This window comes from Oncorhynchus mykiss, chromosome 20, assembly GCF_057628025.1.
Source record: "Oncorhynchus mykiss isolate SJ-2025 chromosome 20, ASM5762802v1, whole genome shotgun sequence".
In the NCBI taxonomy this organism is placed as follows: Eukaryota; Metazoa; Chordata; class Actinopteri; order Salmoniformes; family Salmonidae; genus Oncorhynchus; species Oncorhynchus mykiss.
The window spans coordinates 20,349,037-20,368,660 of NC_143041.1; the positions used below are offsets into that span (position 1 = coordinate 20,349,037).

General features: G+C 40.7%; 1 pseudogene across 1 annotated transcript in view; it reads right to left on the reverse strand.

The window, feature by feature from the left end:
* LOC110498749 (zinc transporter ZIP11-like) overlaps positions 1-12,903 on the reverse strand; it is a 155,166-nt pseudogene extending 142,263 nt beyond the window's left edge. The window contains exons 1-2 of the transcript XR_016489369.1: positions 12,840-12,903; positions 12,026-12,143 (exon numbers count right to left, since the gene is read on the reverse strand). The product of XR_016489369.1 is annotated as a zinc transporter ZIP11-like (transcript). The remainder of the gene's footprint in view (positions 1-12,025; positions 12,144-12,839) is intronic.
* Positions 12,904-19,624: the final 6,721 nt, after the last annotated feature.

The window sequence follows — 19,624 nt, forward strand, 5'->3', positions numbered from 1 at the left end:
AGGAATTTCTTTAAATGTATTTGTAGTGGCTTCACATGAATGGATTCTTGGATGAAAAAGTTTCTTACAATGAGTTTGCATTTCACTTGTGTATATGACAGTGTGTGTGTGCACAAATGTCTTGTTAACAAACCATAGTTTTGGCAAGTCGGTTAAGACAACTTCTTTGTGCATGACAAGTAATTTTTCCAACAATTGTTTACAGACAGATTATTTCACTTATAATTCACTGTATCACAATTCTAGTGGGTCAGAAGTTTACATACACTAAGTTGACTGTGCCTTTTAACAGCTTGAAAAATTCCAGAAAATTATGTAATGGCTTTAGAAGCTACTGATAGGCTAATTGAGATCATTTGAGTCAAATGGAGTGTACCTGTGGATGCATTTCAAGACCTACCTTCAAACTCAGTGCCTCTTTGCTTGACATCATGGGAAATTCAAAGAAATCAGCCAAGACCTTAGAAAAAAATTGTTGACCTCCACAAGTCTGGTTCATCCCTGGGAGCAATTTCCAAATGCCTGAAGTCACCACATTCATCTGTACAAACAACAGTGCGCAAGTATAAACATTATGGGACCATGCAGCCGTCATATCGCTCAGGATGGAGACGTGTTCTGTCTCCTAGAGATGAACGTACTTTGGTGCTAAAAGTACAAATCAATCCCAGAACAACAGCAAAGGACATTGTGGAAGATGGTGGAAGAAACCGGTACAAAAGTATCTATATCCACAGTAAAACGAGGCTTGCAAGCCAAAGAACACCATCCCAACCGTGAAGCACAGGGGTGGCAGCATCATGTTGTAGGGGTGCATTGCTGCAGGAGGGGCTGGTCCACTTCACAAAATAGATGACATCATGAAAATGGAAAATGATGTGGATATATTGAAGCAACATCTCAAGACGTGAGTCCGGAAGTTAAAGCTTGGTCGCAAATGGGTCTTCCAAATGGACAATGACCCCAAGCATACTTCCAAAGTTGTGGCAAATTGGCTTAAGGACAACAAAGTCAAGGTATTGGAGTGGCCACAAAACCCTGACCTCAATCCTATAGAAAATGTGTCGGCAGAACTGAAAAAGTGTGTGCGAGCAAGGAGGCTTACAAACCTGACTCAGTTACACCAGCTCTGCCAGGAGGAATGGGCCAAAATTCACCCACCCATTGAGAGGCTTTGAAGCCACCGGTTGGCCATATTGGCACTCCCCAGTAGGCACAGTAATCCATTGGAATGAACGGAATTCAAAAATTATAGGTATTCAAGTATTTTTTTGTGGTTGTAGTGGGGACAGTAACATTAGTGCCAAAATAATAACTTTAATAATGAAAAAAAATATATATGTTTTATCAATTTTTGTTATGTTTAGCTCACATAATATATTTTACAAATATGTATTAAGGTGTCCTGTAATAGAATACACATGTCAAAACAAATGTAGATGATTCAATAAATTAATTTCTATAGAGTCCAAAATATTTTTTTACACCGGAGGAGGAGTACCTAGATGGCTGCGCATTGGCTTCAGTACAGTGCCCCTGTCAATCATCCAGGGTTTATAGACATCATTGGTTTGAACATTGGTCTTCTGGCCTTGTTACCCTCTAATAGCTCGAATCTATTTTGAACTAACTTTTAAAGTATGTGTAGAATTTTCCATATATAGTCAAAAGTAATTGTCTGCAGTTTTCAGAAGGTGAATTAGCTCATTTTGGCAGTCTTAAATGGTCAAATATGATTAAATTCTCATTTAAAGCAAAGTAAAAGAAACCGGTTTTAAGTCAGTGACTTTTGAAGGTCGTATCACTCAACCATAGAGACTTAACAAAGCTATCCCCATGTTCACTCGAGCCATATCTTTGTGCCTTTTACAGCTTGTTTCTAGCCTAAAGAGTTGCAGAGTTATCGATCCTTTACAAATATATAATAGAAACTGCGGGAAAGCAGTCCCCGACAGGCGGGGACAAAAGGACACTGCCCTCTGGTGTCCTAGCTAGCTGCCGGTGTCACCTCCGCCTCCTGTCTTCTGTGTACCGGAGTCCTAGCTAGCTAGCAACCCAGCAACAATAGATAATTAGCTAGATAAGGTTAGCATGCTAGCTAAGCTTGAAGGGTCATCACTAATTACTAGATGCACCCATTTCTACAATTGATCTTGTTAAAATCAGATTTGAAAACTAACCATCACCTTAACCACACTGCTATCATTATGCCTAGATCGAACCTTAAATTAAAACCAAAAAGGTCATTTTGGTTTGCATACATTTTTACGATAGACTATTTTTACTTTGTGGCTGTGGTAACTAGTGCAAACCTCTTCAGCGGTGGAACCTAAAGTTGCATTTCCTCTTTAGTAAAGGAAATTACATTAAAATAGTGGCGGCAACTTCTTATGGGGAGGTCGTTTAAAAATGGACCAATTATAAAGAGGAGATCCTCCTTCAGGGGTCGTTACTAGTTACCACAGCCACAAAGTCATGAACCCCGCCCATAAACCCTACAAGACCAAAAAGCACATTCATGTTTTCATTTATTTTTTACGATATATCTAATCAAATTTTATTGGTCACATACACATGGTTAGCAGATGTTAATGCGAGTGTAGCGAAATGCTTGTGCTTCTAGTTCCAACAGTGCAGTAATATCTAACAATTCCCCAAAAACTACCTAATACACACAAATCTAAAGGGGTGAATGAGAATATGTACATATAAATGTATGGATGAACAACGCCCGAGCGGCATAGGCAAGGTGCAGTAGATGGTATAAAATACAGTATGTACATGTGATATGAATAATGTAAGATATGAAAACATATTAAAGTGGCATTGTTTAAAGTGACAAGTGATCCATTTATTAAAGTGTCCAGTGATTGGGTCTCCGTGTAGGCAGCAGCCTCACTGAGTTAGTGATAGTGAACAGTCTGAAGGCCTAGATATAGATTGATTGAAAAACAGCTTCTCTCAGTCCCAGCTTTGATGCACCTGCACTGACCTCGCCTTCTGGATGATAGTGGTGTGAACAGGCACTTGCTCGAGTGGTTGTTGTCCTTGATGATCTTTTTGGCCTTCCTGTGACACCGGGTACTGTAGGTGTCAGAGGGCAGGTAGTTTGCCCCTGGTGATGCGTTGTGCAGACCGCACCACCCTTGTGGTTGAGGGCGTTGCAGTTGCCGTACGAGGCTGTGATACATTCCGACAGGATGCCAGATATTGTTCATCCTGATCAGACAGGTGTTTCACATGGACGATACATATGGAGATAATATACGACAATTACTTGAAACAACTGAACATCATGAAACATCAAAGATACCAGGCAGGTTTTGAAAAGGCATTTAATAAAGTACAACTACAATGTGTATATATATATATATATATATATATATATATATATATATATATATATATATATATATATATATATATATATATATATATATATATATATATATATATATATATGCCTGGATTACTTAAAATGTTGGTTCATCTCTTATACAATGGGTTAAAGTTATGTACAGCAACCCCAGATGTAAAATAGTAAATAATGGTTACATCTCAGAAGGTATTGAGCTTTTAAAAGGAGTAAAACAACCATTGTCACCATATCTATTTATTATGGCCATTGAAATGCTAGCCATTAAAATCAGATCCAACAAGAATATCAAGGGGTTAGAAATCCAGGGGCTAAAAACAAAATGTGTCAATGAATGCAGATGACTCAAGTTTTTTTTCAAAGACCGACCAATCTGGATCACTGCACAGTCTCATTGAAGATCTTGATCACTTGTCTAGCCTCTCTGGACTAAAACCGAATTATGAAAAGTGTACAATATGTATTGGATCATTAAAATACAATGTTTACACTACCTTGTAGTTTACCAATAAAATAGGTGGATGGTGAAGTAGACATACTTGGCATTCACATGAAAACATATGAATTAACACAATCAATTTCAATAGAAAGTTAGCGTGAAGAGGTAAAAACTTGTCTATTTATGGAAACATCACATTGATTAACACTTTGGTCCTATCACAGTTTACTTACTTACTAATGACGCTGCCTACTCCAGAACACTCTTTTTTTTATTATATGAGAAAAATATTATTTTATTTGGAATGCTAAACCAGACAAAATTAAACGTGTCTATTTTTAGATAATGAATATGAGTTTGTGGAGCTAAAATTATTAAATATTAAAGCTTTAAACCTCTCCATACTGATTCCTAAACACCAAGACTCACGCAACCACATGTCGGATGAACAATTTCAGAAATTTGCTACCCTGTAATAAAGGCATTACAGTTTTTTTTATGTTATTATACCAGCCTCTGGTATTATTTCTACTGTATTTAGTGTTGTTTACAGTGTTCCAAATTGTCAAAAATTATATTTATAATAATAACCCTCCTTTTCCTTGATCTCCTTCTTATTGTTGTTATTACGATCATCATTATAATAATAAGTAATGTCATTATCATTAGTAGGCTTAGTATAGCAACCTTGTATAATCACCATCAAGCTGTAGGCCTAAGAGCGCATCCTGTTTAGTTTTAACACTAACTTACTTAGGCCTATATTTCTATACTTACAGTGGGGAGAACAAGTATTTGAAACACTGCCGATTTTGCAGGTTTTCCTACTTGCAAAGCATGTAGAGGTCTGTAATTTTTATCAACTGTGAGACGGAATCTAAAACAAAAATCCAGAAAATCACATTGTATGATTTTTAAATAATTAACTTGCATTTTATTGCATGACATAAGTATTTGATACATCAGAAAAGCAGAACTTAATATTTGGTACAGAAACCTTTGTTTGCAATTACAGAGATCATACGTTTCCTGTAGTTCTTGACCAGGTTTGCACACACTTCAGCAGGGATTTTGGCCCACTCCTCCATACAGACCTTCTCCAGATTCTTCAGGTTTCCGGGCTGTCGCTGGGGAATACGGACTTTCAGCTCCCTCCAAAGATTTTCTATTGGGTTCAGGTCTGGAGACTGGCTAGGCCACTCCAGGACCTTGAGATGCTTCTTACGGAGCCACTCCTTAGTTGCCCTGGCTGTGTGTTTCGGGTCGTTGTCATGCTGGAAGACCCAGCCACGACCCATCTTCAATGCTCTTACTGAGGGAAGGAGGTTGTTGGCCAAGATCTCGCGATACATGGCCCCATCCATCCTCCCCTCAATACGGTGCAGTCGTCCTGTCCCCTTTGCAGAAAAGCATCCCCAAAGAATGATGTTTCCACCTCCATGCTTCACGGTTGGGATGGTGTTCTTGGGGTTGTACTCATCCTTCTTCTTCCTCCAAACACGGCGAGTGGAGTTTAGACCAAAAAGCTCTATTTTTGTCTCATCAGACCACATGACCTTCTCTGGATCATCCAGATGGTCATTGGCAAACTTCAGACAGGCCTGGACATGTGCTGGCTTGTGCAGGGGGACCTTGCGTGCGCTGCAGGATTTTAATCCATGACGGCGTAGTGTGTTACTAATGGTTTTCTTTGAGACTGTGGTCCCAGCTCTCTTCAGGTCATTGACCAGGTCCTGCCGTGTAGTTCTGGGCTGATCCCTCACCTTCCTCATGATCATTGATGCCCCACGAGGTGAGATTTTGCATGGAGCCCCAGACCGAGGGTGATTGACTGTCATCTTGAACTTCTTCCATTTTCTAATAACTGCGCCAACAGTTGTTGCCTTCTCACCAAGCTGCTTGCCTATTGTCCTGTAGCCCATCCCAGCCTTGTGCAGGTCTACAATTTTACCCTGATGTCCTTACACAGCTCTCTGGTCTTTGCCATTGTGGAGAGGTTGGAGTCTGTTTGATTTAGTCTGTGGACAGGTGTCTTTTAAACAGGTAACGAGTTCAAACAGGTGCAGTTAATACAGGTAATGAGTGGAGAACAGGAGGGTTTCTTAAAGAAAAACTAACAGGTCTGTGAGAGACGGAATTCTTACTGGTTGGTAGGTGATCAAATACTTATGTCATGCAATAAAATGCTAATTAATTACTTTAAAATCATACAATGTGATTTTCTGGATTTTTAGATTTCTAGATTCCGTCTCTCACAGTTGAAATCCACCTATGATAAAAATGACAGACCTCTACATGCTTTGTAAGTAGGAAAACCTGCAAAATCGGCAGTGTATCAATCAATCATTTATTTGTTCATGTCATCACAAAGCATATGAGTCATTCATGATTTGTAATGCAAACAAGCAATTTGGTTAACATAAAATAAAGCGACCATTGAATAATTAGCGTAAACAATAAATAGCCCTAAACCGCTCCATTTCAAAAATTGCATTCACAAAGGAATGGAACTGTTTTTATTCTTTGCTGTAATAAAGGCTTACAAACTCACTGGTTCGCTTATAATTTATTTAGTTTTGTTTACATTGTCCCAAACGGTAAATTATAAATATAACAGTATAACCTGTTTGGCACACATAATATGCACACAGGGCTTGCTCCTTATTTTATTTTCTTGATCTCCTGTATTTTCCACAACTAGTCAAATTTATTCCACATATCTGACTTCCCCTTTACCTCCTGAGAAACCAGTAAACATTCCCACGTTTTGAGTCTATTTGTCACGTCCTCTGTATCCATTCCGCTGTCACGTATTACAGTGTTCAGAGTTTGTTTTAACCAATTTATTGATGTGATTATGATATGCTATAGGTCAAGCCCTATTGGTTGCATGTCACGTAAAGAGAGCAAGGGTTGAGGGAATAGGAAATGTTTTTCCGAAACATAACTTTGACGGAAATTTTGTTGCACCCTCAGCAATACGGACAGCTCGATACACACTGTTAATGTTCTGTGGTCATTGCTGATGCAGGGAGGAGAGAGAGATAACCGGTGCTAGTCAAAGTCACTTGCTGTCTTTTCTGTTGTATTTCTTTTTTTACATAGTGCAGCAAGTCAGTCCTGGCACAAGCAAATAAATTGAGGTCGAACTCTAGACATTTGAGCTTCTTAATTAGTTCATCAAACAGTTTGCTTAAAGCATCAGATAAGCTCGGCACATATAGTAGATTAGACTAAAACACATAGGATGTGTCTATATATGGAGAAATACATGATTGGTCAACAGAACAGAAATATTGGTTGACCAACATTTTCCTAAGTCGGGGACAGCCCTATACTAAGGTGAGTCTTCTATTATCGTTTGTTGAGGTGAGCAATAATACCTTATTCATCTATTCCTCTTCATTTATTCTAGGAGACAGTGGGATGTACAGCCTTACGCATATATATTATTAAGATTGAGAATTATATAATAACTGTCAGGAAGGCAGCAATGCTTCTGACAAACTTCCCAGAAAGTTACACTCCTTCTTATGAGACAGTAGGGAATACTTTGGAAAAGTCTTACCCACCCTTTGACTTTGAGTCCACCACATCAACTGAAAAGACTGTCACATCTGACATCTGCTTGTATTCACATATTAGATAGCAGGGCAATCCTGGGTTGGGTAAAGGTGGGTGGACAGGTGTGTGAGTGAGTGAGAGAAACAGCTCTCGTCCTGCCGAACTGTAGGATTATATTGGCATTTTTGGGAGGGGGATCAAACCAAGGGCATCAACAAGCCACTGTGGTGTTAAGTTGACGAGTAAGGCACGTTCTCCAAGATATTGTCGAACTATCAATCAATTTCTATCAGGGGTTGGAACGGGTTCAGGAAACAGAACCCAAAACTGGAAAACAAAATTATTCGAGAAACAATCAGAATCAGGAACGAAAGTAATCTAATACTGTTCATAAACAGTATCGTTATTTTAATCTTTTCACGTATGAATTCCAAATAACAGTCACCCCAGCGTGAGATTATTTATGCGTGTGATGTCAGAATGCACTCCCTGTTCCAAAATGTGATTGTTACTCAACAGGACAGTTAACCCACGCTGCTCTCAAACCAAGGCACGCTGCATGCTAATTATCTATAGGCTATGTTCAACTTGTCAATTTAAAATTATTTTCTAACCATTTTTATTTTCATACAACAATTTGAATTGAGGTGTGTTCCGCCTCGCCATTAATTCACATAGAAGTAGCCCATTTCACTTTTGCAAAACATTGTGACTCGTTTCAGGAAAGTAGCTGTATGTCGCGCGCCTCACAGGAGAGGCATTTGAACATACATTTTTTTCTGTCTATAACGTGCTGCGTAGTATGTGTAGGTAATCCTTTCTAAAGCTGCTTTTTTTAAACATATCACAAAAAACTTCAAAAGTTGGCTCTCACTGGAGGGCTGAGTTTTGAAATCAGTGGAATGCCTGGTGGAAGCAGAGTATGAAAGCTTAGGAGATGGAGAGAATTCAGCCGTTTTATTGCAAATGCAGAGAGTCGAAAAGAGAACACAGAAGGCTGTTGTATAAAACACCTGTCTACGGAGTATATCTTCAAACTAAGGGCAACCATCGCATCCGTGACAGAGGGAGAAGCGTTCATCCATGTATACGGACGGGTAAGAGAGTCTAGCTAGCTACATTCAGATATTATGCATTTCTAATTGTGTCAGAAAGTTGTTTTCATTACAAGTTAAAGCATACTGTTAGCTAGCTAGCTCACGTTAGCTGGCTGGTTCGCTAGCTAACGTTACATGCATGACCTGTGTACTAATACTATTCGTATCTCAGAGCCATTTGTATTTCTATTTATAGCCTAATGTTAGTTAATTAGCTAACATTGAACCTAGCTAGTTGGTTAGCTTTAGCTACCTGTAGATTCATGCAGGGTAGTAATGTTATGAGTTGGGATTATGGTTCATTGTTTAGCTAGCTAGCTACATTTCTAAACAAAAGATTCCACAATGCAAGTAACCATTTCACTGTACCGTTTACACCTTCTGTATCCTGTGCATGTGACAAATAAACTTTGATTATATTTGATATAGTGTGTGTTTACCAAAAACGGTAATGTGAAGAACAACATTACCTGCACCAAAGTCAAATTAGGATATAATGTTAGGTCAATGAGACAGTGCCCATGTTAAACAATGATCCGGTAGAATGCCCTGCTTATATTTCATCACACTAATTAAACGTAAGCTATTTTCTATAATTAGCTCACCATTAAATTGTAAATAACGATTATTACAGGTTTATTTTCCTGCAATAATGAATACAAATGAACTAAAGTTTAGACGTTGTCAGCGATATGATATGGTGATATATAGAGCCTGTAATCAAACCCACAAATGCTGATTTTTAAGGGGGAAAAAATGTGCTTTTCTTTCAAAAACAAGGACATTTCTAATTGACCCAAAACTTTTGAACGGTGGTATATTGTATGAAGGATAATGTATTTACTGTTTTATTCACGTTTTCAAGTACTGGCGACAAATTCATTTAGATTCTTGCATAGATTGTAATGGACACATATGATGTGTGCAAAATACTTTTTGGAATGTTGTACTGATTATAAGGAGCTAATGCTAAGCTAAATACCATGTTTGTTGACATCATTCAATGCATTCTAGTTGTCATGTAAATGTCTGTCAGAGCAAAGATGTTATTAACTATTTTTTTTAAAGAGGTGATGGAATGGTTCACTCGACAATCGTTACTCATGGTTGCCAGCACAGACCCCCTTTCCAGGGGTTTAATTTCTATTTAGCGCATAAACTTATCCTGTGTTTGCCCCCCATTTATTGATAAATCCCCCATCATATTAATATTTCCTGCATCATATCACCTCACAATACCTTCCTCCATTTCTACCCCCCATGGACTTGAAATCACCCACAAATGAATTTAACCCCCCACAAACCCTCCTAAAGTTGTTTTTGCCATATCTGGCAACCCTGTTTAGCTTTTGCACTACCGTTAGGCTAGGCAGAAGGCTTGTATATGGGGTGATGATCTTGCTTCGTGATTTGTCAAAAACTGTAAACGACTTGTCAAGTCATGTGCTCCAGTTCTTGTATAAACTGTAACAAGTACATAGAAGATTTGTAATATGCTGAAAAGTGGCCAAACTAAGTTCATATTTTCCAGGCAATGGGCACAGCCATCTTTGACTTAGTTTTTTGCGTCTTTAGTGAATGGCATTCTGGGATTAGGGAATTTTCGCTTGTCAAACATAAACAAACATGGCTACATCATAAATAATTTAGCTGCTGTTAGCTTAAATTACACGTCTTTTTGGTCCCGACATTCTGAGTTCTGGCAAACATGTTTTGCTGAAGTATTTACGGCTCGGGATCTAGTATCTTGGGTCTGGAGTTCAAATCAACTTCCTGGAACTGTCTTTCTCCACAGTTTGAATTGGTTCCATATCTTTCGGTATGTGATACGTAAATTACACATGTTCCCTCATCCTCCCTTTTTTCAAACCAATTATTCTTTATCCTGGAAATCAACCTCAATCGCGTTATTTTCCTTGTCTTCAGTCATCCTCAATGCTTCCTTACACTGTTGCGCTTGATTTTTGGGTGACTTTTGCTAACGAAAGGAGTTTACTTCACTAAATGTTTGCTTACTCTGCAGATGCGCATGCTTGTTTGTTGACTTCGAATGGCAGGCAGATTGCGTGTAACGTCCATGCTTCTAGTTTTTTATTTTCTAAAAATGGCTGTTTTTAGTAAAAGATAAAAACTAGCCCACTAAGCTGTATCACTCAACTGAAATTTTGAAAACAAAAATGCCTTATTTCATACATTTATTAATTTAGCATGGTTTGCATGATATAGCTAAATCCATATCATGGCACAATGTCATACCAGTATTCACGTTCATACCGGTATACCCCTAGGTAGTGTGTACCTTGAAATAATTGTATCAATTTTAGAATAAGGCTGTAAACGTAACAAAATGTGGAAAAGGGGAAGGGGTCTGAATACTTTCCGAATGCACTCTATGTGATCGTACGCATCAAAGGGTTAAAAGCATGGGAACCTGTTATTAACATTCCGGTCATTTTTTTTCAATCCCACAAAAATCTCAACAAAGCGTCAAAACAAAGCCCTCATTCTGTCACTCAGACCACTTATTCCAGTGTCTGCCTGCCGGCTGGAAATCTTTGCCAGTGTAGGCTACCTGCCCCTCCCTCTCCAAAGCATAGGTTACTGTAGCATACTGATGACGTTACAAGCGTAATTCAGAAATTAGGGAGAAAGATTTTTAATTATAGAAGAATGGATAATCTTTTTCAATGCTAGTTAAGGATCATATTATTATCACGTTAGTTATCACGTTTCCCATTGGATTTATTAACTACAAAAAGGTAAGACAGGTTTTCAATTCTAGTGCAGCTCTGCACACACAAGCTTGTTAGCTAGGTAGTAACGTTAGCTCTGGTCCAATGTTAAACCAACTCTCAGAAATTCAAGACATTCAAAGTTCTTCCATAGAAGCCACTCTTCCGTAGGCATAATTCAGAAAATGCATGTCATAACAAGATGCCCAGTGCGTGAAGCCAAGCATCCTTCTCCACTTGCAAAATTTCAGTCGTATCTCACGCTTTACACTTATCTGTCCATAGTGACTGGCAGCACAGTGTGTGTTTGTCTTTCATTATGATTAAACCATGCCGTTATGGCAAAAATAGCTTACCTTCTCCATAGCAAGCTGCTCTATCCGCACTGACTGGTGAAGGAATTTAAATGTAAAAATGTAAAATGTAAATGCTTTTTGGTCTTGTAAATGTAAAAAAATAATAATAATAAATACGATTTTTAAATAGGAAATGAAAGGAACGATATAAACCGGTACTTTAAGGGGGTTCGAACCGGTTCAGAAATGTATTTTGCTGTTCAGAAGGGAACAGAAAACATAATGGTTCTGTTTAGAACTAAACAATTGGAAAATTATTTTGGTTCCAACCCCTGATTTCTATGGAACTATAGAACTGCTGAAACCATTCAAATATACTGCAATTGGTTTAGTGAAACAAAGGGATACATTGCAGCACACACCAGGAATAACAGACTATATATGTGTGCATTCGTCAGTGTCACAATATAATAAAACATCATACTGCAGCACCACACAGAAATGTTGTGTCAGTTCCTCACCTGTCAGGTGGAAAAGATGAAGACCAGGGCAGCCCCAGCAGCAGTCAGGCCCCAGGTGAACAGAGTCCCCAGCAGGGCCTGGGTCACAGGACTGTAGCCTGGAAGCATGGTGCCAATCCTGGGGACAGAGAGATACACACAGAGGGGTGAGGAGAGAAGAGCAGCACAGGTTACTTTTAGGTTGTGTTTATGACTCAGAGTGTAAGGTACATTGTAAGACAATCCCAGTAATATGAATGCTTCAAATAACTCAGATCTATGTAGGACAAAGGGGTGTGTGCCAAATCTTCTTGGATCAGGAGCTTGACAGTATGGCATGTTTGCGAATTACTGTCCAACCTACAAGTTTCTGGCTAAATAAACTTGCTTGGCATGCAAGAAGGGACAATTAGCTATTGCCTTTCATTGAATTGTTCCATCTTTCTTTGTGTCCAAAATAGCTGTCTCTACTGACATGCTGTCTCTGAAATCAATGTGCTTTGCTAGTTAGCTAGCTAGCAAAGTTTCAGAAATGTCAATGAGGAACGTGATTAAATATTTAGTATGAGCATTCCCATGTAGCTATTTTACATATAGCAAGCTAGCTAGTATTGTCCAATGAGTTAGAATATGTGCTGTATACTGTAAGTTCACAGTCAAACAACACCAAGCCAATGTCTGTTTCGATGATGCTGAGACAACTTTGCTTTTGTCCGCTGGTCTTGTTGGAACGTAACACGTGCTTTACGGCATTACGAAGATACATGCGCTATCCGGGTCCAGAATAATATATTCTAATTTGGTTTTAAGTAATTGAAAAAGGTAAATTACTTACTGTCACTCCTGCACCGAAAGTCTAATCTATTTACTTCCTACTTCCCTGTACGCGTGTCTGTAACAGGTTGAGCACCGCCCCTTGCAAGATGCCATTGGCTAGTCCAGGTTGGAGGCGTTAATTGAAATGTGATAGGACAATGAGCCTTCATTCACAAAGGCACAGACCGCATTCACTAACGTTTGACTAGGCCTTCTTGAATTTAGATATGTAGCTGTCAAGTAAAAAAAAATGTATGTGGACAATTCAAACTGAACATATACTACAAGGGTGTAACTGCGCCCGCAATTTGGAGTGTTCCTACATGTGGGTATCCATCTGTGGAGGCTGGTGGGAGGAGCTATAGGAAAACGGGCTCATTGTAATGGCTGGAATGATAAAATAGTGATATGAAAATAATGATAAAATGTAGTTTCTATATGTTTGATACCGTTCAATGAATTCCATTCCAGACATTACGATGAGCACGTCCTCCTATAGCTCCTCCCAAAGCCTCCTCTGGTCCCTAAATATACATTTTTTAAATTTTATTTAACCTTTATTTAACCAGGCAGGCTAGTTGAGAACAAGTTCTCATTTACAACTGCGACCTGGCCAAGATAAAGCATAGCAGTGTGAGCAAACAACAGAGTTACACTTGGAGTGAACAATAAACAAGAACCACTGAGGTAGGGTTACCCCTAGTTAACACAGCCACAAAGTCAAAATGGGCTATATCAGACACGAGACGTATGTGGCAGGGTCTACAGGAAATCATGGGCTACAAAAAAAAAACAGCCACGTCATGGAAACCGACGTCACGCTTCGAGTCAAACTTAACACCTTCTTTGCCTGCTTTGAGGATAATACAGTGCCACCGTCACGGATCGCAAAAAGACTTTGCACCCACCCTCCCCTTCTCAGTGGCTGACATGGGTAAAACGTTCAAATTTGTTATCCCTCGTAAGCCGCTGGCCCAGACGGCATCCCTATCCGCATCCTCAGAGCATGCGCATACCAGTTGGCTTGTGTGTTTACAGTGTCACGAACCGGCTCAAAGCCCGTAACAAAGGGAGACAACGTGGAGATAAGGAGTAACAAAATATATTTATTAACTAAAGCAACTAAGGAAAATATACAATGATGTGTGTAATCAGTAATCAGTAGCGTAAGTGAGTGTTTTGCATGCATGAATGTGATAATGCAGGGTGTTGAAAGGTGCCAAAGCAAACAAACAAAAAGTCAACAAGAACCACAACACAATCTACAAATGTCTGCATGGAGAGAGTCTCCTCCATGAATGGGGAAGGGGTGTATTTATCCTGGGAAACACCTGGGCCCAGGTGTTTCCCATGTAGCTGACGACCCTCTCAACTCCGCCCACCGGCATCCTAATAAGGAAACAAGAACAAAGACAAAATACGGCAGACAGAGTGGGAGGGTCGTCACATTCCCCCCCATAAAACCGGGGACCAACAAGGACCCCGGAACAACATACCAGCCCCTGCAGTCCCAAATTGGTGAGGGGTTATGTGTTCACACTTACAATTTGCCCCAGCCAACCTCCTCCCCAAACCTCAGCAACCTTTGCACAGGAAGCAACATTTAAGAGGAACGAAGAAAACAAGACCAGGAGGGAGCAGACAGGACAGAGAGAACATGACAATAGGAAGCAATGGTCAGTCCCGTAAACATTTAGGAGCAGGGTGCATTACGCAGACCGAAACTCATAACCGAATATGAGTACAGACCAAAGGGTGTAATAAAGGCAGAGATTTCACGTGCCCTAGTCGTCAGTGGCACCTGCCAATAGCCTTTTAACAGGTCAAATTTGCTCACAAACTTAGCTGCACCGACTTGATCAACACAGTCCTCCATCCTAGGAAGAGGAAATGAATCTGGCTTTGTGACACTGTTTACCTTACGGTAGTCCGTACAAAATCGTTTTGTTCCATCCGGTTTACTGACCAAGATACAGGGAGAAGCCCAACTGGAGAAAGAAGGCTCTGCTATCTTACTCTCCAGCATGTACTTGACCTCAGCATCCAGACAACGTAGTTTCTCTGAAGAAACTCTATAGAACCGCTGACGAATGGGGTCAGCATCTCCAATGTCAATATCATGTTCCATTAAGTTTGTACGTGTAGGTGTATCAGAAAACAAACCTGTAAATCTCTGAATCAGACCAACCATCTCTTTCCGCCCATCAACAGGTAGGTGAGTGAGAAGACTGTCTAAGATCTCCAGTGTTTCTGAATTTTTCAATCTACCCTGCAATATACAATCGTCAGGACCAGGAACATCTTCCTCCTCATGCACAGATCTAGCACGACAAGAACCCAAGGAAACAACGGTATCAGCCAAAAGAACAGGTTTAGCGTCCTCTGCAGAATCCCACTGTTCAGTCTCAGAGGAACGTGCATAATAGGGTTTTAACAGATTTACATGGCACAGCTGGTGTGCTTTCCTTCGTTCTGGAGTGGCCACTAGATAATTTTGCTCAGTGTACTGGCGCAACACTGTATATGGACCTTGAAACTTGGCTTGAAAAGGAGAACCAACAATTGGCAACAGAGCAAGAACCTGGTCACCCGGACTAAATTGACGAGGCTCAGCTCGGCGATCAAATATGCCCTTCATCCTCTCCTGTGAAGATGATAACTTCTCTTTAGCCATTTCACCAGCGGCATACAGCCGTCTCCGGAAATCACACACATACGATAACAGGGACTGAGGAGGCTCGGGAGACTTCCAGTCATCCTGGAGAACAGATAAAAGTCCACGCACCCTATGTCCAAACACAAGGTCATTTGGACTGAAACCCGTGCTCTCCTGTGAAACCTCCCTAGCGGCTAACAGTAACCAAGGCAACCCCTCCTCCCAATCCTTATCCATCTTAGTACAATAAGCTCTCAATAAAGACTTTAGAGTTTGATGGAAGCGTTCCAGTGCTCCTTGACTTTGCGCGTGATAGGCGCTAGACAAATTGTGTTTAATATGGAGCTGTTGAAGAACCTGACTAAACAGATTAGAGGTGAAATTCGATCCTTGATCACTCTGAATGACCTTAGGGATTCCAAACAATGAGAGAAACTGAGTCAAAGCTTTTAACACAGATTTAGTTGTGATAGATCGGAGAGGATAGGCAGCAGGAAACCTAGTGGTCTGACACATCACAGTGAACAGGTAACTGCTACCCTTTTTAGAACGAGGCAGGGGACCCACACAGTCAATAATCAGATACTCAAAAGGTTGGCTGAGTACAGGAATAGGAAACAATGGTACCGGTTTAATAGCTTGATTAGGCTTACCAGTTAATTGACAGGTGTGACAAGTTTTTATAAAATCAGAAACATCCCTCTTTAATCTAGGCCAAAAGAAATGTCTTAAAATGCGATTGTAGGTTTTCCTCACCCCCATATGTCCAGCAACGTCGCTGTGGGAAGTTTCCAACACCAAGTCACGAAGCTTAACTGGTACAACAACCTGACTAATTGCCTCCCCCAGAAAACAACTATCATGAGACACCCACTTTCTCATCAGGACATCCTCTTGGAGAAAATAGCCATGGGCGACATCTCCCAACTGTTCTACAGGCACAATTTGGTCACGCAACTCTTCTAACGTGGGGTCATCCCGTTGCGCATTAATTAAATCTGAGCGGGTTACAGATAACGGAATAACAGGGAAAACAGTGGCATACTTCTTTGTATTATTATCATTAGTCGGCGCAGTGACCAATTCGCCACGGCTCATAGAACGTGTCACTGCACACGCAGAGAACACCTCTGGGAAACTCTGTACACTCTCATCAGGAATCCCAACAAATGACGGCTTAGTGGAAACCACTAGAGATGGAAACACGGCAGGCCATACACGCTCACCAGCCAAGTTATTCCCAAGGATAACGTCGATACCCTCAATAGGCAGCGAAGGCCGCACTCCCACAACAACTTCACCTTTCACCAGTCCACAATCCAGCATCAGTTTATGCAATGGAACTGACAGAGTGTTCAAACCTATTCCCCTAATTAGAACACTATTCCCCGAATCAGTCTTAGCAGAAAAGGGTAACACAGATTCCAACACAAATGATTCAGAGGCACCTGTGTCTCTCAGGATCTTCACTGGCACTAGGTCTTTACTTCCTAACATAGACACAAAACCTTTCGTAATAAAAGGTAAATAGTCTGGATCAATATGGACTTTCACCTTCTCCTGGGCCTGAGGAAATGAGTCATGAGTGAACTGATGTGGAACAGGTGCAGCTAACGCGGTAGGTTTGGATTTAGCGTAAGCAGCCTTTGACCTGAGAAGTGGACATTCGTTTTTCCAATGACCTGAACCTTTACAGTAGTGACACTCCTGCCCAAAGTCAGCTTTACCATGGGAGTCAGGCTCAACCTTAGTTGAATAGAACTCTGCCCGTGAACCAAAGTATCTCGGTGAGCGAAGCCCAAATCTATCCGAACGCCCCCACTCTTTCCGAATAGGAGGCTCTGCAAAGACACTTTTGTGAGTCAACACATACTCGTCCGCCAAAACCGCAGCTTCAGCGACATTCTTTACTTTCTGTTCGTTAATATACGTGGCAATACGATCAGGAATTGTGTCCTTAAATTGTTCTAACATAATCAGATCACACAGCCCTTGGAAAGTCACAACTGCAGAGGCGGAACACCAGCGATTAAACTGTAAAGATAATTGTCGCGCAAATTCAACATGAGATTGCTTATCATCCCTTTTTAATGTTCTAAATCGTTGGCGGTAAGCCTCAGGGACCAATTCATAAATCTGTAACACAGCTGTTTTAACTTTATCATAATTGGCACTGTCGTGTACACTAAGAGCTGAATATGCTTCCTGCGCTTTACCAGTCAGCACACACTGCAACATTAAAGTGCGGTCAGAATCAGGCCAACTCCTAGCGTCAGCAACACGCTCAAACAACGAAAAGAATGTCTCGGGATCCCTTTCATTAAACTGAGGCAATAACCGTAAGTTCCCAACAATATCAAATGTCTCTGGGGCACGACCAAAAGAGGAACTACCCCTAGGTAAATCTGGATCACCTTCCCAAAACAAACTCTCCCCTGAGATCTTTCCTTCCCTAACCAACTCTATACGTTCTTGTTGCAACTTGATTTTAGCACGCTCCATATCTTGTTTAAATGCCAATTCCTTTTCATACTTTACACGATCATGCTCTAGCTTCTCACGATCATGCTCTAGCTTCTCACGATCATGCTCTAGCTTCTCACGATTACTTTGCCGATCATGCTCTAGCTGTAACAAAAGCAGTTCTTTCTGCTGTTCAAAAAGAAGACTACTTGGACTAACCGATGGAATGGCCATTGTAACGTTATGGGGAGACGACAAACTCTCAGTAGAGGCTGGCTCAGTGGTAACTTCAAGAATACCACTCTCCATCAGATTGGCCTTCAATATCAACCTAATAGAATTCTTTAGACGTTTATCACTAATCTCAACGTTGTAGTGTTCAGCGACCTTCAACAGCTGTTCTTTAGTACCTAAATCTAACAATTTCTCCGATGGAAAGCGAATGAATTCATCTATATAAGATGCCATAGTTACAACAACAAAACAAAACAAAAAAAATCTCGCTCTTCCCCTCTGCTGAGCACACCAGACCATAACCCGAGAATTGACAATCACCCTGAGCACCACAGAAGAGAGATGAGATACGGAGCTTCCCCAAAACCTACAATAACTCAACCCTAGTCTTCGTGCAGATTTGCAGTGGGAATTTACGCACTGTAGCCCGCTGGCAAGGAAAAACTCCCCAGCATGCTGGTAAATTCCACCAAGCCACGGATGTGCCCCCGAGACAACTGCTCAGTCCACAGACACCACACAAAAATAACAAACATTAACCATGCCCAACATATTCCAAAAATGAAACATGTCGCTAAGCCTATCAGGGGAAAAAAGCTATAGCTCCAGGTAGCAAGTTCCACTACCCTACCCAAATCTCCCACTGAGGTACATAGCCGATTACTCACCTCAGGCTGATGTCCCAAAAGAAAGTAGAACAAACGTTTCCAGGCTAGGCAGGGCCTGGAAACTAACCATTATACTTATACTCTCTCCAACGCAGCACACAACCCAACCAAAGGCAACCAATACTGGGCCTATTAAACTCAAACACAATATACAAACAAACACGTACTTCCACGGTCTCCCAAACCAACAGTTCAAATATCCCGGACGAGCCCCCACTTGTCACGAACCGGCTCAAAGCCCGTAACAAAGGGAGACAACGTGGAGATAAGGAGTAACAAAATATATTTATTAACTAAAGCAACTAAGGAAAATATACAATGATGTGTGTAATCAGTAATCAGTAGCGTAAGTGAGTGTTTTGCATGCATGAATGTGATAATGCAGGGTGTTGAAAGGTGCCAAAGCAAACAAACAAAAAGTCAACAAGAACCACAACACAATCTACAAATGTCTGCATGGAGAGAGTCTCCTCCATGAATGGGGAAGGGGTGTATTTATCCTGGGAAACACCTGGGCCCAGGTGTTTCCCATGTAGCTGACGACCCTCTCAACTCCGCCCACCGGCATCCTAATAAGGAAACAAGAACAAAGACAAAATACGGCAGACAGAGTGGGAGGGTCGTCACAACAGACATATTTAATCCCTCCCTATCCCAGTCTGTTGTCCACACATGCTTCAAGATGGCTACCATTGTTCCTGTACCCAAGAAGGCAAAGAAAACTGAACTAAATGAATACCGCCCCATAGCACACACTTCTGTCATCATAAAGTGCTTTGAGAG